Source organism: Lissotriton helveticus, chromosome 4_1, assembly GCF_964261635.1.
Source record: "Lissotriton helveticus chromosome 4_1, aLisHel1.1, whole genome shotgun sequence".
NCBI lineage: Eukaryota > Metazoa > Chordata > Amphibia > Caudata > Salamandridae > Lissotriton > Lissotriton helveticus.
In genome coordinates this window covers 1120450386-1120468590 of record NC_136063.1, presented here as the reverse complement: position 1 = coordinate 1120468590, position 18205 = coordinate 1120450386, and positions in this window count along the sequence as shown.

Here is an 18205-nt window from a genome sequence, read left to right as displayed (position 1 = left end):
CTGGCCTGATGCATCAACATAAGACTGTAATAAACTCCAACTTAAACCAGGGTGAGCTGCTAAGAGTCCAAAGAGAGGAGGGTTCACTAAACGAGGTGCCAGGCAGACTGCGGCCAGAAGTCACCTACAAAAACCCTTTGATCACTAACTGCCAGAGTCACATCATTCTGGGAGAAGGGCTGACCTTGCGCCCTCTTCAACATAAAAACCAACCTGCCATATACGAGGTGCTGCTGACCCCCAGATACACTGCCAGAGGCTCCTACGATATCTTAAACAGGTCTAATATTGTTCGCCTCTTCGGCTCCATCGCATCCTTGGCACAAATCACCTCGGGTGAGATCGAGTGGGTAATGTTCAAAAGTCTGGAGACGGACACCCATGGCGACTCCAACTTACTCGGATTCACACAACAGCAGGTTCAACACGCGGTCCTCAAGGAAGCCACACAACTCACAGAATGGGGCATAGAAGTCACTGCCCCCAGGGCACCAAAGTATCCACATGTTCTCATGCCTAACCATGGTCAGCAAGAATCTACCTCAGTCCTTAAAGGAACCAGGCCCATAAGCCTAGACGGGGGATCGAAAATTGGGGGGAGGTCAAGAACTCCGCTAAAAATTACCATCTTGCATAAAGACACGCAGTGGAGAGTGCAGCGGCTTCAGCAAGGCCTGGACTATCCGGAGATCACACGGAGACAGGGTCCCTAACCAAATATATACCTATGGAAATATTGCATACTTACATCCACCCAGGGGTCAAGACCGTAAGCTTACCATCATTTCATGGAACGTAGCAGGGCTAAGCAATATTGTCGGAGATATAGCCTCACTTGAATACCTCGCACAGGGAGACATATTGTGCATCCAGGAACCCTGGGCGAGGTCATTCACTCCAATTGGAGGCTTCTACGAACACTTTAAATCAGCGACCAAAAGGACCATCTTTGGTCGCCCGTCAGGGGGCCTTTCCATCTTTGTAAGCCACGCCTGCAAATTCAAGATCACAGAACTAAAAGTGGTGTCACCCGACCTTCAAGCCATTATAATAGAGGGGTTGAAAGCGGGTCAAAAGTCCCTCCCCCTTTTACTAATCAACTGTTACATCAATCCAACTAAATATCAAACGCATCAGGCCATGGAAGCACTCATTACCACGTTGGAAGATCTACTCATAAGCTTAGAGCATCATGACGTCATAATAGCGGGTGACTTCAACACTAGAGGTCTGGGTCTGTTCCCCGCAGCGCCCTCAAGCAAGAAGTCAGCCCCTCTGACTCAATTTCTCACAAATTTTAACCTGCAATCCACTCATGGGTCGCAAAAAATGCGCCATCCCTCCTGGACCGCTAAACCGTCCTTCAGGAATATATCGGCCATAGACTATATCTTTACCAACGAAGGGCTGGCCCATAAACTTGGTGTCTTTACTGTGGACGATAGAGTGGAAAGCGACCACAGGCCCCTCCGCGCCACATTCAACCTGGTGCGGGAACAGGTGGAAGCTCAGCAAATAATCGGAGCAACCTCAGGCGAAGAACACCTTCGTGTCCTCAAAAGAATAAAATGGTCGACCAACCTCAGCCACAGCCTGTCACAGTTTGTAGCCAGCAGGGAGGCAGACCTAAAGTCACAAGACATAAAGAACATCACATACTTCTGGGAAATACTGACCATGGACTTACTTAAGAGCCTGGGTAACTCCAACCAACCAAGAAACCATCAAAATAACACCAGGCCAAGACGCAAAAAACCACGGAGTTTGATACAAAGCAAGAAAGCGCTTAATAAGGCAATCAAGGATAAAAAGAAAGGCATTCACCTGCCAGCGAAGACCCCTATCTCTGCCCTGAGAGCCAATTACAAAAAGAAAGTCTGGGAGCTGAAAAGACAGTGGTCAGAAAAGAACTGGCTCAAAGTGTTTTCCCTAATGAAAGAAAAGGACAACAGCAAGCTATGGCGTTATATCAATAGCCTGACCCCCAGAGGCGAGCATAAGGAACACAGTGTTGTAGGGGTTGTGTGGGAAGAATACACAAAGGGGCTGTACACCAGTGGGGCAAACCAGATCATCCCTGGCAGCTTAGAGTGGTCCAAGGAGGCAGCTGTAACTATTAAAACTCAAAGCACGCCGAAAGACTCCTCAGGGCCCGGCCAATCCGTAAAGTACACAGAGGAGGAGATCCTAAAGCTCATTAGGGCTATAAGAACAGATGGGGCTCTCGGCCCAAACGGTATCCCTGCCCAGGTTTTTAAAGCTGCCCCAGCCTTTTTTGCAACCATACTCACCCCGCTATTCAATCACTCATTTGCCACTGCAATCCTGCCATCATCCTGGAAAGGTTCGGTCCTATTTCCAATACACAAGAAGGGTGATCACTAGAATCCGGCTAATTATAGGCTCATAGCGCTTCTTGTTATAGAAGCCAAGGTCTACGCACGCCTACTATTAAGGGACCTTGAGGCCTGGGTTGATAAGAACGGCATCCTCCCGCCCTCACAGACTGGCTTCAGGGCCAATAGTTCCACCTTGGACAATATCATAGCGCTCTCCTACCTCGCGAAGCAAGCCAACATGAGGAATAAGCTGCCCCTGTTTTGTTGTTTCATAGACTATTCTACCGCCTTCGACCGAGTAAATAGGAGTCGGCTATGGGCAAAGCTTGAGACCTGGGGGCTCCCTCAAATGTTGCTTAAAGCCATAAAAGCTCTTTATGAGGGGACTTGGGTCCAGGTGAAATTAAGTCCAACAATTACAACAGCAAGAATCAACACCAACTCTGGACTTAAGCAGGGGTGCGTGCTGGCCCCCCTACTTTTCAACTTGTACACAGCAGACAGGGGGAAAGCTTTGAAAGATGCAAACTTAGTACCCCCAAGACTGGGGAAGCTGGCCCTGGGTACCCTTCAGTACGCAGACGACGGGTAAAGGTCCTCTCATTTGGACACCTCAAGAGGAGGATGCAACAGACAGAAAAATAAGCTATAAAGATTAAATCCATGTTTGAATACTCCTTACTATTAAATGACACTGCATCTGGAAGCTGCTGAATGATAAACTGGCACAGGCTTGTAGCTATGTAACACTCCGTAAATACCACAGTGTTCTTTTCTCTGCTGGGATTCCGTGGCATAGCAATGTCACCATGAACCCTAGTGCAAACTGAGAAAGGAGGCACCAGTCCTGATCAGAGCCTCAAAACCCTCATTAAAACCTTCTTTGCCACTCATCAACCTTCTGTGGCACTAACTGTCCCACTGTGCTTTCATAGAATATAGAACGACAAAGCAGTTCCATTAATGGGGTATCCAACAGGGACTGAACACATCTTTACTGGTCAATTTGAGGATTCGTCACCAAGAAACTTTCGGTAAAAGCAGTAAAGCTTGTATGGGGACTTACAAGTTCAATGTAAATTATTATAAAATACTTTAGCACCAGTGAGTCTGGGCGATATTGCCACATGGTGCTAGGAGTATATTCATGAAAACCTACCAAAAAAAAGAAAATGTAGAGATCTCAAGCTACACTATATCAGGAATGAGTATCTCATCCTGTGTGACTTATTCTAGGCATTTTCGGAATATAAGATTTGCATTTATAATGTAAAAATCTAAAGTACTAATGTCAGAGTACAAAGACCAAAGACGGGACTAAATATACTGCTGATGGCAGGCAATGAAAACATAAGAGGTCGACTCTGCCCTCATGCGGCAATCAGATTTATGTATATATGAACAAAGTTTGTGTACTCCCCACATTCTGACTGCAGCCCATCCGTCATGGCTGCAGGTAAGAGGCAGCAGCCCACTTCCTGCATGTTGCGTGTTCTTTTGTGTGCACCCGTTGTGATTGCCAGACTTATAAGATTGTTCTTACTTTTGGTAGGTTCAAATGCCTGTCACGGATGCCTTTTCTACTGCAGAGCTTAGTATGGACATAAACGAATTGAACAGTAGGTGATTCATCACCACCTTGCTCTTGTATGCCTCTGCGATACACACCGCAACCCACTCCTCCCTCAAGGACTTTGACAGCCACGAAAGGTAGAATTCAATATCACGTTTCCAATCCTCCAATACGCTCTGGAACCTAGGTGAACTCGAAATCCTCGCTCTGCTCTAAAAACCATCATGCAATTAAACATCCACTCAAATAATGATTTCTGATGTCATCAGCCAAGTGACCATATACGGGAGTGAATGTTCTGTGAGCACATTTTTTCCACGCCAATCATCATTTTGCTGTCTTAGAACACCAAAAGTGAAAATATAGAATTCCATGATCAGTTTTTAGGGGCTTTGGTGCTAACCTGCTTTGAGCTCATACATTAAATAACTGGATATTGTCATATGTAGGTAAATCGTAGTCACATTGGTCTATTTGAACAGTGAAAGATGATCAGTACAAAACGGGCTGATTTTCAAATCATTTATGTACTTGTATTATGCTGAATGTTAACGCTGTGTTTTCTGAAAAAGTCCCCTGACAAAGTGCGAAGCCCGAAATGCATTGGGCAGGTCACAAGAATTGTGTATAAATACATGAATGAAGTAGTATTTCATGAACAAGCTAAAAAAGTATCAGTATGAAGAAGAATCAAAATATTTGAAGAACTTTATGAGTTAAACTTCATTGAATTTCACTGAGAGTGCGACATGGAGACGTCCCCCCACTCTGGGACAGCGCTAGTTAACTTATTTACCTCATCCTCATACTCAGGAGGATTTACCAACCAGCAAACACGAATATATTACATTCAGGTTCACCCGAGTGCCATATACAACATTCCTGAAGTGTGAGGGTCTTTTCTCCATTTGGAAGAAATCAGTACAAAACTGGCAACAGACAATTTTGCTTTATTGGGACACAGGACCACGGTTATAAAATCTCACTTGTTTTTTAGTGTTCAGCTAAACTTTGTTTATTCATCGTTTCGAAAATCCTGTCCTTTACTTGCTATTTGATGCTGCAGTGTCTGCTCCAAATACTGAACGATTGATTGTTGCTGTACAATGTGTGTGCACTGTAACATACTTGCACAGGATCTCTTCTCAGGACGCATGAGAAGAAGCCACACAAAAGCAGCACAACAACGTGTGGTGGTGTGATGAATGGGTGATGTGCTCTCTCATAAAGTTAGTAGCTTTGAGATTAGATGACTCAATCACAAGATGAATTAGAGACTTCCAATCACATAGCAGCTTACCATGTGAGCAGGCATGAGTGCAAAAACTGCAGCTATGCTATGACTTACAACTGCAACTATGAGCTGCCTCAGTCACGTTACAAAGTGACACAGAATACACAACATGTGAGCAGCCGATTCCAAGGCCCCCTCAACCTCTGGGCCTAAGTGACATATAATAGCTATACCCATAGTGGAATTTCAAAGACATCATGGAATCACAACCTCTCATGAACATCCAACCACCACTAAAATATTTGGGGGCAGATTTACAAGTCGCATGCACCACATTTAGGCGCCATGCGCCACATTTATGCTGCTGATGCATCACTTCTGTGAGGCAGTGGCGGCGTAAACCATGCTCCACGTTGTGCCTTATTTACAAAGTGACGCATCTAGGGAGATGCGTCACGTTGTAAAGCCCTGTGCCACATGAAACCTGCGTTAGGTTTCATGTGGGCATAGGTTTCATGTGGGCATTCCAATACAGGGTGGGCGTTCCGTCACTGGAACGCCTCATAAAAGTGACGCAGTGATATCTACAAGATTTCACTGAGTCACTTTTATGTCCATGCTGTGTCAAAACCCTGCTCCTGCTTGAAGCAGGCGTAAGGAGTGACGCAGCATGTTAGGCATAGGGCGCCGCTGAGCATTGCTGGAGCCACGTCGCGCTTGCGACACGACTCCAGCAATGTGCCGCCCTTATGCCACAGGATGCGACACGCATCGCCCTACGCATCGCCCTAGCCTTGCGCCATCGTGCGCCGCATTGTAAATGCGTCGCATTTGTGGTGGCGCAGGGAGGGATTTGCAAAGATGTGCCAGAACTCGTAAACCTGCCCCTAAGTATCCCACTAAAATATTAAGTAACTCAACAGAGAAATAATCCTAAGTAAAGGGGATTTAGGAATAAACTAAAATATCAACTCCAAAAATTAGGAAGGGAAGCAAGAAAACATTCACCTCCAAGGACAAAAAATACGTAATAATTGTTTACGCTTCAATGTATAAGGTGCTTATAGTTAGTATAAATTCCCCACATAATTACATTCATATCTCTTGGACAACTCTTGGATTTCCAAAGCCTTTTACCTTATTTTTTTCTTCCTGCGGGTGTGTTTTCAGACTACCCTATCTGGGTGGCTCACTTCTTACCAGTGCTTGATTTGAGCCTGTTGTTGCCACTGGAGCTCACCAGCACTCATTTTTGTGGCAGATGGGACCCACCGACTCTTATTTTTCCTTATCAGACATTTCTCTGTAACAAGAGAGGGGGAAACATACCAAACGGGAAGAAAGAAGGAAGAGAAGACAGAACAAGCATTTACAATGCAATGGTTTTGCCTTTGTTAAAGTTAGAGCTATTGGCATTGCTCTTGACATTATTTTTATTTATGTGTTTTTTTTAAAACATAAATAAATGGCATTGTCATTTACAATGCCAATAGCTTAATCGCTCGCAAATGCATGACCTCTTGCATTTTACACCCACACAGAGCCACACACGCAAAGCCACCCACACACACATAGAGTCACCCACACAATCTGCACTCTGAATCTGCACTCTGCACTCTGGATCTGCACTCTGAATCTGCACTCTGAATCTGCACTCTGAATCTGCACTCTGAATCTGCACTCTCAATCTGCACTCTGAATCTGCACTCTCAATCTGCACTCTGAATCTGCACTCTGAATCTGCACTCTGAATCTGCACTCTGAATCTGCACTCTGAATCTGCACTCTGAATCTGCACTCTCAATCTGCACTCTCAATCTGCACTCTGCACTCTCAATCTGCACTCTGCACTCTCAATCTGCACTCTGAATCGGCACTCTGCACTCTGAATCTGCACTCTGAATCTGCACTCTGAATCTGCACTCTGAATCTGCACTCTGAATCTGCACTCTTAATCTGCACTCTCAATCTGCACTCTGCACTCTCAATCTGCACTCTGCACTCTCAATCTGCACTCTGAATCTGCACTCTGCACTCTGAATCTGCACTCTGAATCTGCACTCTGAACTGCACTCTCAATCTGCACTCTGAATCTGCACTCTCAATCTGCACTCTGCACTCTCAATCTGCACTCTGCACTCTCAATCTGCACTCTGCACTCTCAATCTGCACTCTGCACTCTCAATCTGCACTCTCTGCACTCTCAATCTGCAATCTCTGCACTCTCAATCTGCACTCTGCACTCTGAATCTGCACTCTGAATCTGCACTCTGAATCCGTGCGCTATACAAGTCACCATAGCATAGCATAGCATAGCATAGCATAGCATAGCATGGCTTCCACTCGCCTCCCTTGATTTAAAGATGCGTACGAGTGCCTGTAGTCTGGGTACCACTTGCGCAACGCCCCATGCTCAGTGAAGGTCACCGTGTGCGGATGTCAAACGTCTGCCATTCAGGTTCAGAGAGGCAGATATTTTCCCGCAGACGTGCTTGCGCTCAGGAAAGGGAGTATATATGTGTGGCACCGACAGTAACCTGGAAGTGAGGGCAGATGAAACCCCCATCCCCGCCGCTCTTCCAGGGGCTCCCAGAGGAGGTGCAGGCTGCGTGATTAATAATATTTTAGCGTGGCTGTCCTCTCGGGTTGGGTTTTTTGACGCACAAGCTGTTAAATCACTCTGGAGGTGGAAGGCCCTGACATGTCTCCGGTTACGAAAACAAGCCCCGAAAATGAATGAAATTATTTCTGTGCGAGGGAAGAGCTTACGCACTGTCCACAGAGGTCACACCGCAGAATTGGGTGGGAATTAAGCGTCCCCAGATGTGCCTCGTGCTCCTCTTCGTGCTGGAGTTCAGCATAGCTGGAATATTTGGTGTCTTCTGCTGCAGCAACAGCTCTGAAGAGCCAGCAACAATTTGCAGTCTGCCCTGGCTGGATGGACTGGCCCCTGGGATAGGGTGGGGACCACATTAAGGTTGACGGGCAGTCATAGGAAGTGACTGTAAGAACCTACTAAATCCATGTTTTAGGGAACTGTGTTTTTCCATCCAGAATACATCTTCGAGCTCCCCATGATTTTATAAAAATCCATGTGATTACATGTGATAGCCTGACGGGGTGTCTGAAATCTATACTGTGGAATTAAACACACCATTACGCAGCTTGTAAACTGTGCCAACACGTCGCCAGTAGTTCATTCTAAATCAGATTCGAGGCCAGCTTTAAAGTGTTGAATGTGCGGTAATACGCAGGTGGAATCCTGCTTTCCTGTACTGAACCCCAGCTGTGGAGTAAATAAACACCCACTCTTAATTGCTGCTTTATTCTATGTGGGAGACTATAATCACCTTATAAAGGCTTGCACAATATTTTCAGCAGGCGTGAGATGACATAATAAGAAGGTAATGTAGCAGAGTTGCTCCGTTTGCCAAAGAGATCGGTGCTGTTGTGTTTACACATACTGTGGCAGGGTTTGTAAAGATACCTACTTCAGCACTGACTGTGCAGAGTTTCTTAACATTTCCCTGCACAGAGCGGTGTTTGTAAAGTTCTCTCCTCTGCAGCCTAATGCAGTGTCTGCAAGTTGTCTGTGCAGCACTGAAAGTGCGGCGTTTGTAAAAGGAACCCCGAACACTGCTGTGTTTGTGAAGTAGTTTGCGCAGCCCTGCACAGTGCAGTGACACCCTGCGGCGGTCCCCTCCGGCACCTGTGTACAGCGCACTGTTTGTAAAGACACCCACGGAGCCCCGTAGACGTGAGTGGAAAGTTCCTTCCACAGCCCTGCTCGCGGCAGTGTTTGCAGTGCACCCATGCCAACCCGCACGTGGCAGCAAGCACTTCAAGTTATACATGGCATTTCCTGGTCGGCAGGGGCGCTGCCTCTGCCCCCAGAGCTGGCACCATTGGCTGGAGACAACTCTGCACACACGGAGTTTGCAACACTCGGATAGATACAGGAGAGGATGGGGTCCTACGTAACCCCAAGACACGGGAAGGGTGGGTTGGGGCAGGAACAGTGTTCATAGAATAAAAAGGTGACATATCCAGCAGTGAGGCGTGAGATCCTCGTGTGTGGGGCGCTATGCGGGGGGGGGGGGCTCAACTCCGCGCTTTTGTTATCCTGACTGTTGTTTTCCTTGGCGCACTTTCCCCTGGAAAACATCCAGCATACCTTATCCACGAGTCCCTGCTGAGGAAACACCCTACCCGACCGACAAGTCTTCCTTTAACTCTGGATATTTGTATTTTTAGGTATCAAAACCTAGCCTCGCCAGGAGCCAACGTTCACTAACCTTTCCCTGTCACTTCCTCTTAAATAGCGGATATATTTCCCAGACAAAAAAAGTGTTTAACAGTCCCACGAGCTTCCAAGGCGATTAGCGTGCATTAAACGTGGCGCTCCAGCCGGAAGAAAGGAATGTTATCAAAATATTTCTCTTTTTGAGACGAAGGTGTACTTGCATATAATCTTCTAAAGGCAGGGGTTTGCAGGAGGGCAGTAAAACAATTCCTTGACAGAACGAATATTTCTAGAATTATTGAGAGAGGCATTAATATGTGTATCCGGACACCAAAGGTGTATATGAAACTGTATTTGTGTTCCACAAAAATAGATATATCTATAGGGGTGGGGCTCTGAAATATGGACGTGTCGAGTTCAGAAATGTGTACTTCCTTGAAATGTAAATTTATATATAATATTCCATTTCTGTCAGTGAAACTGAAAAAATACATCGTCGATTTTTCCCAATAATTAATAACATCGATGCGTGACTCTGTTTGAACGTGCTCTCTACCGACGGGGAAATAAAAGGCGTGCACCTTTTATTCATCTCTCCCTTCGATTGTGTGCCGTGGGCTCCCCGTGGGTGCTGCAGGTGGTGGCAAGGTTTGTGTCCCTAGGAAACACACGGATTTAGGAGTCTTATCTGTCAAACGGGCCATGTTATATATACAAATTAAAACGTCATGGATTTGTTGGAATTCATTGGAAACAAACGGTCACTGTTTTATGGTTGGTGCCCTTTTGAGACGCACGGTTTTTGAACAAAATTCTGTCAGATGTGTATGCATTATTTTCATTAATTATCAACATCTGACGTGTGTTTGAACAGATTTTATTACTTTGAAGTTTACCACATGCGGTCGTTTTCGGTGTGGCCTGTTTTGGCATGTGTGGAATGTTCGTGTGAATTTAAGGTACTGCTCCTCTCAATAAATGTGCTCGGGCCATGTTATATATACAAATTAAAACGTCATGGATTTGTTGGAATTCATTGGAAACGAACGGTCACTGTTTTATGGTTGGTGCCCTTTTGAGACGCACGGTTTTTGAACAAAATTCTGTCAGATGTGTATGCATTATTTTCATTAATTATCAACATCTGACGTGTGTTTGAACAGATTTTATTACTTTGAAGTTTACCACATGCGGTCGTTTTCGGTGTGGCCTGTTTTGGCATGTGTGGAATGTTCGTGTGAATTTAAGGTACTGCTCCTCTCAATAAATGTGCTGTATTGTTTTAAACAGAAATTGAACATTTTTGCCGTATCCTCACACGTAGTAATAACAGGCTACAAAGAGCGCGACATTTCTCACACGTCGGCAAGCCCGTGGCTGTTGTAATCATGCAAGGTGGGCTTTGGAACCGGGTTGTAGTCTCGGCGTCGGCTCGCCACCCTGTTATTCTGGGCAAATCTCTTTAACTCCCCCTACCCAAAAACAAACGGCAAACTGATTGCGTCCTTGTGTAATTTAACCGGTGCTCCTCCAAAGATTTCTAATGTTTTTGAGGCGAGTTCATGCTATATAAAACTGCCAGAAAAAAACACTGGTTGCTTTCTGCGTTTTCAACTCCTCTAAGTCGATTTTGCTCCCGGGAGCAGACTGAGCTGGCCACCAAACGGCACTTTTCGAACAAGATTTTCAGGGCCGTCGGAGCTCGGAAACACGAGAGGGACGGGGGGAGGGGGGCGGGAGAGGACACGGACGGCGGGAGACACCGGAGCAGGAAGGCGGGTGCCGGCAATGCCGGACCAGATTCGGGGGCGTTCCCGGCTTTCGGCTGACGTCGCGTGACGTCGGCAAAAGCCAAAGAATCTCGGGAACGCCCCCGAATCTGGTCCGGCATTGACGGACAGGCCCCTCGTCCAATGGCTAGGCTCCATTTATGGAGCCAGCCAATGAATGACGAGGGCCGACCCAAAGCCACACTACAGTTCTCATCAGGATTTCGCCTGCGCGAAAAAGATGCGCAGAGCGCATATTTTCGCCAGGCAAAACCTAAAAACCACCAACAAGGAAGAAAACAGGTGCCTGCCAGAGTGAGATTGAGGGGCAGGGCGAGTCAGGCAGCGGATTAAAGAGGATGAGGAGGATTCAAGACTACACAGCTTCAGCATTTAATTCTGGACATTTAATAGCACCAGCCGCTGTCTTTTGTGCTGTGCTTCGGGTATCGGCACTCATTATGTTACAAATTAAGCACTGCTTCTTACGTAATACCTATAATGGGTGATTTAACTCTGAAACAGAAGGGTGGATTAGTTCCCTGCTTCACTCATAACACATTACTTACTAGCTTAAATTGAAATGGCTTGAAAATAAAGCTCCTACTGTAGAATCTTACCATTGCTTCTTCAGCTGAAGATGAGAGCCACGATTGTTCAAATTCCTATGACACAATCCAACCACCTGAGATCTCAACATCAGATGGCCCATGAAGAAGAAGAAAGGTTTGGATCCCTTCAAACATACTAAGAAATTCAAGAGAGTAAATAAACTGACACCTCATCAGGATGATGATTAAAATGGATGTCCACAGATTACTGTTAAAGACACTTTCTTCCAATAAACAAAAGAACTTGTCACGCGTTCACTTGCGCAAATTTCAAATGCATTAACAACCCAGTGGCCTGCAACATTTTCACCTGTAAGAGAAAACAATAGTTCAGACTGTTCTTTTTAAAGAAAACAAGACTCAGAAGCGATCTCAAGGCCTTCTCTTGAACAGGCCAGGCGTTTGGTTGGTGACAGTCAAAATGAGTTGTGCTTCAGTTTGTTCTGTGATACTCAGGGGCATATTCACAAGGAACAATCGCCGAATCAACGGCACTTTATCGCAGCCAAAGTCGTGATACATTTTCCCCATCATTCACAAGTTATTGCTAACAGCACACAGCACCAGTTTTCCCACAATAGCAGCCGCAAAAAACATCGCCACAGAGGACCCCCGCAACTATCGCTAATGAGATGCAGAGGAGCCGTTCCCGTGCCAAAACCTGCGACAACACCACACCTCAACATTCACAACGACCAGCCAGATTGGTGATAAGAACACAAAACATGCGATAAGGCAGGTTAACAGCAGGAAATTTACAACTGCTCTGACTTGGTGTAAAGTCAGACCACAGTCTGCACCACAAAAGGGAGCACTGCCCACATCCACACCTGAAGACAAACAGGTGCCGTAGAGCAACTGAACATGCTGCACGGACACCCAAGAGAGCCACAACACCCACTGACACCCCACCCAGGCCCACAAACCCCCCCCGGCCCACCCCCAACCCCGGACAAAGAAACTGCACACCAACACTACAAATCCCAAAACAAATATTCTGCCTGAATCCCACATGCAGGAACATCAACATACATGCATGGCCAGAAAATGGAGATTCAATCATCCAGCAATGCAATCACCAACAAAAAACACCATACAAACAAATGCCAAAACAACCATTCAGATGAGACCTAACGGGTCCTCACTGGACAATCCGTAGGGCACAGCCTGGATCCCTAAATCCAAGAGATGAAGGTGTGCCATGTGCCCAACAATGGAAAGAAAGGGAGAGAGTGAGGGAGAGAGACGGAGTGAAGTTGCACAAGCAGCGCAAGGCCTTGCAGGGCACCTGGCTCCTCATGCCAACATGTGTGTGTGCATCGCCATCTGTACACCATGAGCCAAAGGCCATGTCCCAATCTCAGCGCCCAAGCCACATCACATTATGAAAATGCAAGTAGAAGACAGACAAACATCAGGGATGAAAGGTCCATTGTCCCAATGCAGAAGGCGAGAGGACACCTGCACCTCTGACCTTGGTCCAGAATGCGCCTGGAACACCCTGAGAGAGATGCCATGGCAGATGTGGACGACTCCCACACCACACATAGCGCAAATAAACTATCCTACTCATCTACACCCCACACACAGAAGCCCCTGCCAGAGGTACCCCTGCATGGGATGCCCTTGACACTAACGGAAACAGCAACCCATTCAGCCCAATGTTGCACACACTTTCGAATCATTGCCCAGAGCTGTGGCATATCCTCCAAACAACTGCCACAGTTCAGAAGAGTGCCGGTTCCACGAGACGCACCAAGGTAATGGCAGGACATAGCGGGCACATGCACAACCCCTAACACGTGGAACACTACCGTGCACGAGTGCTGCATTTACTGGGCGCAGTGCCACTGGCAGTGCTGCAGATCCGTTACCGGCTCAGCTTCCGCATTGCCAACGTCACCTGCGTCCAGCCCTGGTTCCACTGCAGAACATGCTCATTCGAGTGTCCCATGGATCTCTGCCTATCCAACGCAACCGTAGATGAAGTGGACTATGACTTGAGTGTGCACCCCTGTTGGAACAGGAGTGTATTGGCAATAGTGCATGGGAGATTGCACAATTCCTCGTGTGCAGTGACCACATAGAGGTGCTCCCCTATTGGGCTGTATTGCGGATTGGTGAAACTGTGTGGGCTGAGCACACCTGCCTGGACCAGTTAATGGATTGGCTCACCCTGGTGTTCCTTGAACAGGACAACGACGTACTATTGGAACACATTGCACATGAAGCAGCACGGGCATTCATGGATGAGTAACTACGTCCCTGCAGCCACATCCGAATGTTACCTACAGCACATGTCCCAACAACTTGTTGCATCGTGGGGATTCCTCACATATCGCACCACAAAAGAGGACATGTCTGCCATCGTCCGGACTCTGGATGCATGCGCGTGGCACAACGTGTGTGTAAACACATCTGTGCAAGGTGATGCAGGTCCATGGTCAGAGCAAGACAGCGTAGTTTGGAAACGTTGCCAATTCGGCCACACTGCTGGGGGAGAGCACACACATGGCAATGTAGCACGACATGTGAATCTGTCGGACCCTTTCACCTGAACACTGTCAGCAGAGCAGACAATCGTAGCACTCCATTGGCAGAGCACTATGCAGATTATTTATTTATTTATTAAAGTTTTGTATAGCGCTGGCTGGACCCGAGGGTATCAGAGCGCTTCACAGCAAGAATAAAGGCGTTTAGACAGACAATGTGGACAAAAAAAAGCAAGGCAATGAGCACAGGAGTGAGTACAGTCTGTACAATAGCAGCCAGGCGCGAAACAGGGCGGAGAGTCGAAGGCAAGTCAATCAGCTCTGGGGTGAACGAGAACATGGAACTATAAAGTCTAGGTTGAGTTCTAGTTGGTTCCGGAACGCTCGAGGAAGAGGACTTTGAGTAGCTTCTTGAATTTCGGGAAGGATGCGGTCATTCTGATGTGTGGGGGGGTGGAGTTCCATATCTTGGGAGCATTGCCCGCAAAGGATTTGCTAGATGTTGAAAGTTTCTGGGATTTCAGAGGAATGAGTAGGAGCGTGTTGGAGCTTCTGAGGTTTCTAGACTGACCGGCCCTTTTGAGCTTATTGGCCAGGTATTCCGGTTTGCCCGTATGCAGGGCTTTATGTGTGAGGCAAGCTGTGCAGAAGCTAGCTCGTTGGTCAATAGGGAGCCACTTCAGATCCTTAAGAGCTGGGGTGATGTGTTCATATTTCTTTGTTCCCGTGATCATTCTTGCAGCGGCATTCAGGGTAGAGGTCAGAGGACGCAAGTGAGATTTGGCTGTTCCAGTCAGAGTGGCAATGCCGTAGTCAATTCTGGAGAGAACCAGAGCCTGCGTGGCCTGTTTTAAGTCTTTTGTGGGGAGAAATGGTTTTAGTTTGTAGAGCAATTTCAGGTTCAGGAAGGCACTTTTGGCAGTTTTTGAGATGTGTTCTTTCATATCCAGTTTGGGGTCAAGGGTGATCCCTAGGGATTTTATGGAGTTCGATGGAACAAGAGGAACATTCAGGGCGTTTAAGGCTTTGGGCCATTCAAGAATTTGGGGGTTTTCTTCTTTGTTAGAGATGAGGAGCACTTCAGTTTTTTCCTCATTGAGTTTGAGGTGGTTGGAAGAGAGCCAGAGCTGAACTTCGGTAAGTGTGTGGTTCAGTCTGTGGATGTCCGAGATCGATGTGGTTTCCAAATAGAGTTGCGCGTCGTCCGCATAAAGGTGGAAGGGGATGTTAGCTTTCCTTAGAATTGAGGTGAAGGGCAGATCCCAAGGGCAGTGAGCTGTGCCCCCTCACACAGGGCAATGGGTAGACACCACGCAACACATGACACATCCAGCAAGGCAAGGTGGGCTGGGAGCATTGCCATCCGTGATGATTGTTGTACATTTTTGCACCACCATATTCTGAACCTCGACATATACCCATGCTATGCGTATGTGTCTTAAGCATGTCCCTGCCTGTTGTGGCTGTTGCCTCGTCCATACTGACACACACATCTGAATAAAGTCTATGCCACACCACTGGTGTCTAACTGTGAGCTGTGTTGATTTGATTGTCCTCTTGTGTGCCACAATGAGAATAGTCACTACACAGGCAGGAACTGATTGACGTATGTGCAATGGGGGTGGGTCCCTTTTGCAAGTTCAACCTCTGTGAGCCAGACATTGTTTTGGGATAGGTGTTGGCCGACATGTGTACTGACTTGACTTCAGCAATGTGAGTATGGTGTCCAACCTCTGACCATGTGGAGCAATGTCATTTATCATAACAGAATGTGTCCACACAGATGTGTGTAAGTAGGTATGTGTCGTGAAGTTCTTTTGTCATATGTGAAGTAGGACACAACACCCAGCCTGCTACCGATTTGGTCACTTCTACACATAGCCCTATTCAACACTTGGGCGTGTGCCTACGTTGGCGCTTCATGAGATTGTTGTTGAAGTGCAATTGGGCCACAGCTAGTACTCACCTTCACAATCATCAAATTTGCCATGTGTCTCAGGGATACACATGCGCATAGATGTCAGTTACCATGGTGTACCTTCAAGTGCAATCATTGTCTCTACATCCAGCCATACATCATATGTTACTGAACATAGTAATGACACATCTGTGTGATTATGAATGTTTAATTCACATACAGGTGATTGACTGAGCTGTAGCTGTACATGGCCATCCAAGCTCTCATCACAAGAAAGCCCAGTGGTGGGCAAACCACAGTCCTTTGGGGATTGAGAAGTGATTAGGAAGTGGGAGGGTGTAGTCCATAGCTGGATTGCTGTGTAATTGTCCAGCAGTGATGAAATTGGAGTCCGTGTCGGGGTCCGGGTGGATGTTGCTGAGTGTTCCGGGGGTCACTAGGAGGTGTTTCCCAGCGCATGATGCATAGGTCATCACCAGGCAGGGACAGGGGATATGGTGGTGATGGATGGTACTGCCTCCTTACTCACACAGTAATTCCCTTCCCCCTCTTACTCCACTGGTACGGGTTCTGTGTCCAGTGTGTCCGGTGTGTGTGATGGCTGCATCACTGTGTGCCACTGACACAACAGACTGTGAGGGTGATGGGGCAGCATCACTGTGTGCCACGGACACATCAGGGGTCGGAGCTGTGTGTGCCGATGTTCCCTCTGCAGTCATCTGGGAGCGGCTCAGTGGCAGCACTGGCAAGATGAAGCACTGCAGGGCATTGAAGTTCCCAGTTACTAACTTGCTGGTGTCCAGCTGTGGCAGACATTCTTCCAGCCTGCATCTGCTCCATGGTCTCCATTGGCCTCTGCATCTGTGCCAACTCTGTGCTGTAATCGCTGGTGCCTGTCTGACCAGACAGTTCTTGTAGTAGATTCATGGCCACAGCGAGGTCGGCCAAGGTCTGTGGCGGAGCATTGTGCGTGCAGGAGGTCTCCAATAGGGACTGTACATGGTCCCTGATGGGACTCAGACACCCACGTATGGCATCGAGTTTGGATGCCACGAGTTCGAAACCCACTCACAGCTGTTCAGCCAAATCCAGCAGCCAAGTCCACACACGTTGTTGGAACTCCATGTATTGGTCGGGGGTGCTGGGAGACAGCTGTGGTGGTGTGTGTTTCCTGCTGTGTGGTCTGTGCAGGTGGTGGGCTCACCTCAGGGCAGCTGGCCTGCCCTGCTCCTGGGGATGGGGTGTGGAGGCTGTCCATTATCCTTTGGAGGGTGTCTTGACATATGAGCAGGTTGTCCTCTTCATCATCAATGATGTGAACTGTGGTCTGCCCTGCATGAGGTGTTGTTTTTCCCTCTGCAAAGAGAACGGTGAAATACAGGTTAACAGAGTTACAAATGTATTTTGGACTTTTGCAGATGTTTACATTCAAACTGCATGCCAATGTACATTGTCACAGTTTTGATGGAGCTGGCTATTTGATGGCAGTCAGTGTGTTTTTTGACTACATGATGTATGTGTGGTAGGATGTGCATTTTCATCACACAGTGCCAGGCAATGCCGGATGTGAGTGGACAGTAACTATGCACGTGCGGGACCTGTTGTGAGTCGTGGCCTATGCTATTGGTGTTCCACTTTGTACCACATTGCTGTCATTGTTGTTGTTCTGTGATTCCAATGTGTTTGTGTGCTGCATTGTGGGGGAGTTGCCCCTGCAGCTCTGATTTCATGTGGCCTTCTCCCTTTGAGGAGGTGTGCCTTTAAATTGTGTGCTTTTCGGGCCCTGATTCGTTTTTGACTTGGGTCATATGTGCTCTTGGACAGATTTTGTGGCCTGGTGCATTGTTCGTCTGATGCGTGTATTGTACGGCATGGGTTGCATGTGCACGTGGACATGTCAGTGTCTGACGTGTTCCTTTTTTAGATGTGATGCACACTGAGCTACCTCCATGTCAATCTGTGGGCCATCTTATGTTTTTGGGCTGCTTCCATGCTATCGGCATGCCGTGTTACTTGCATAGTCAGC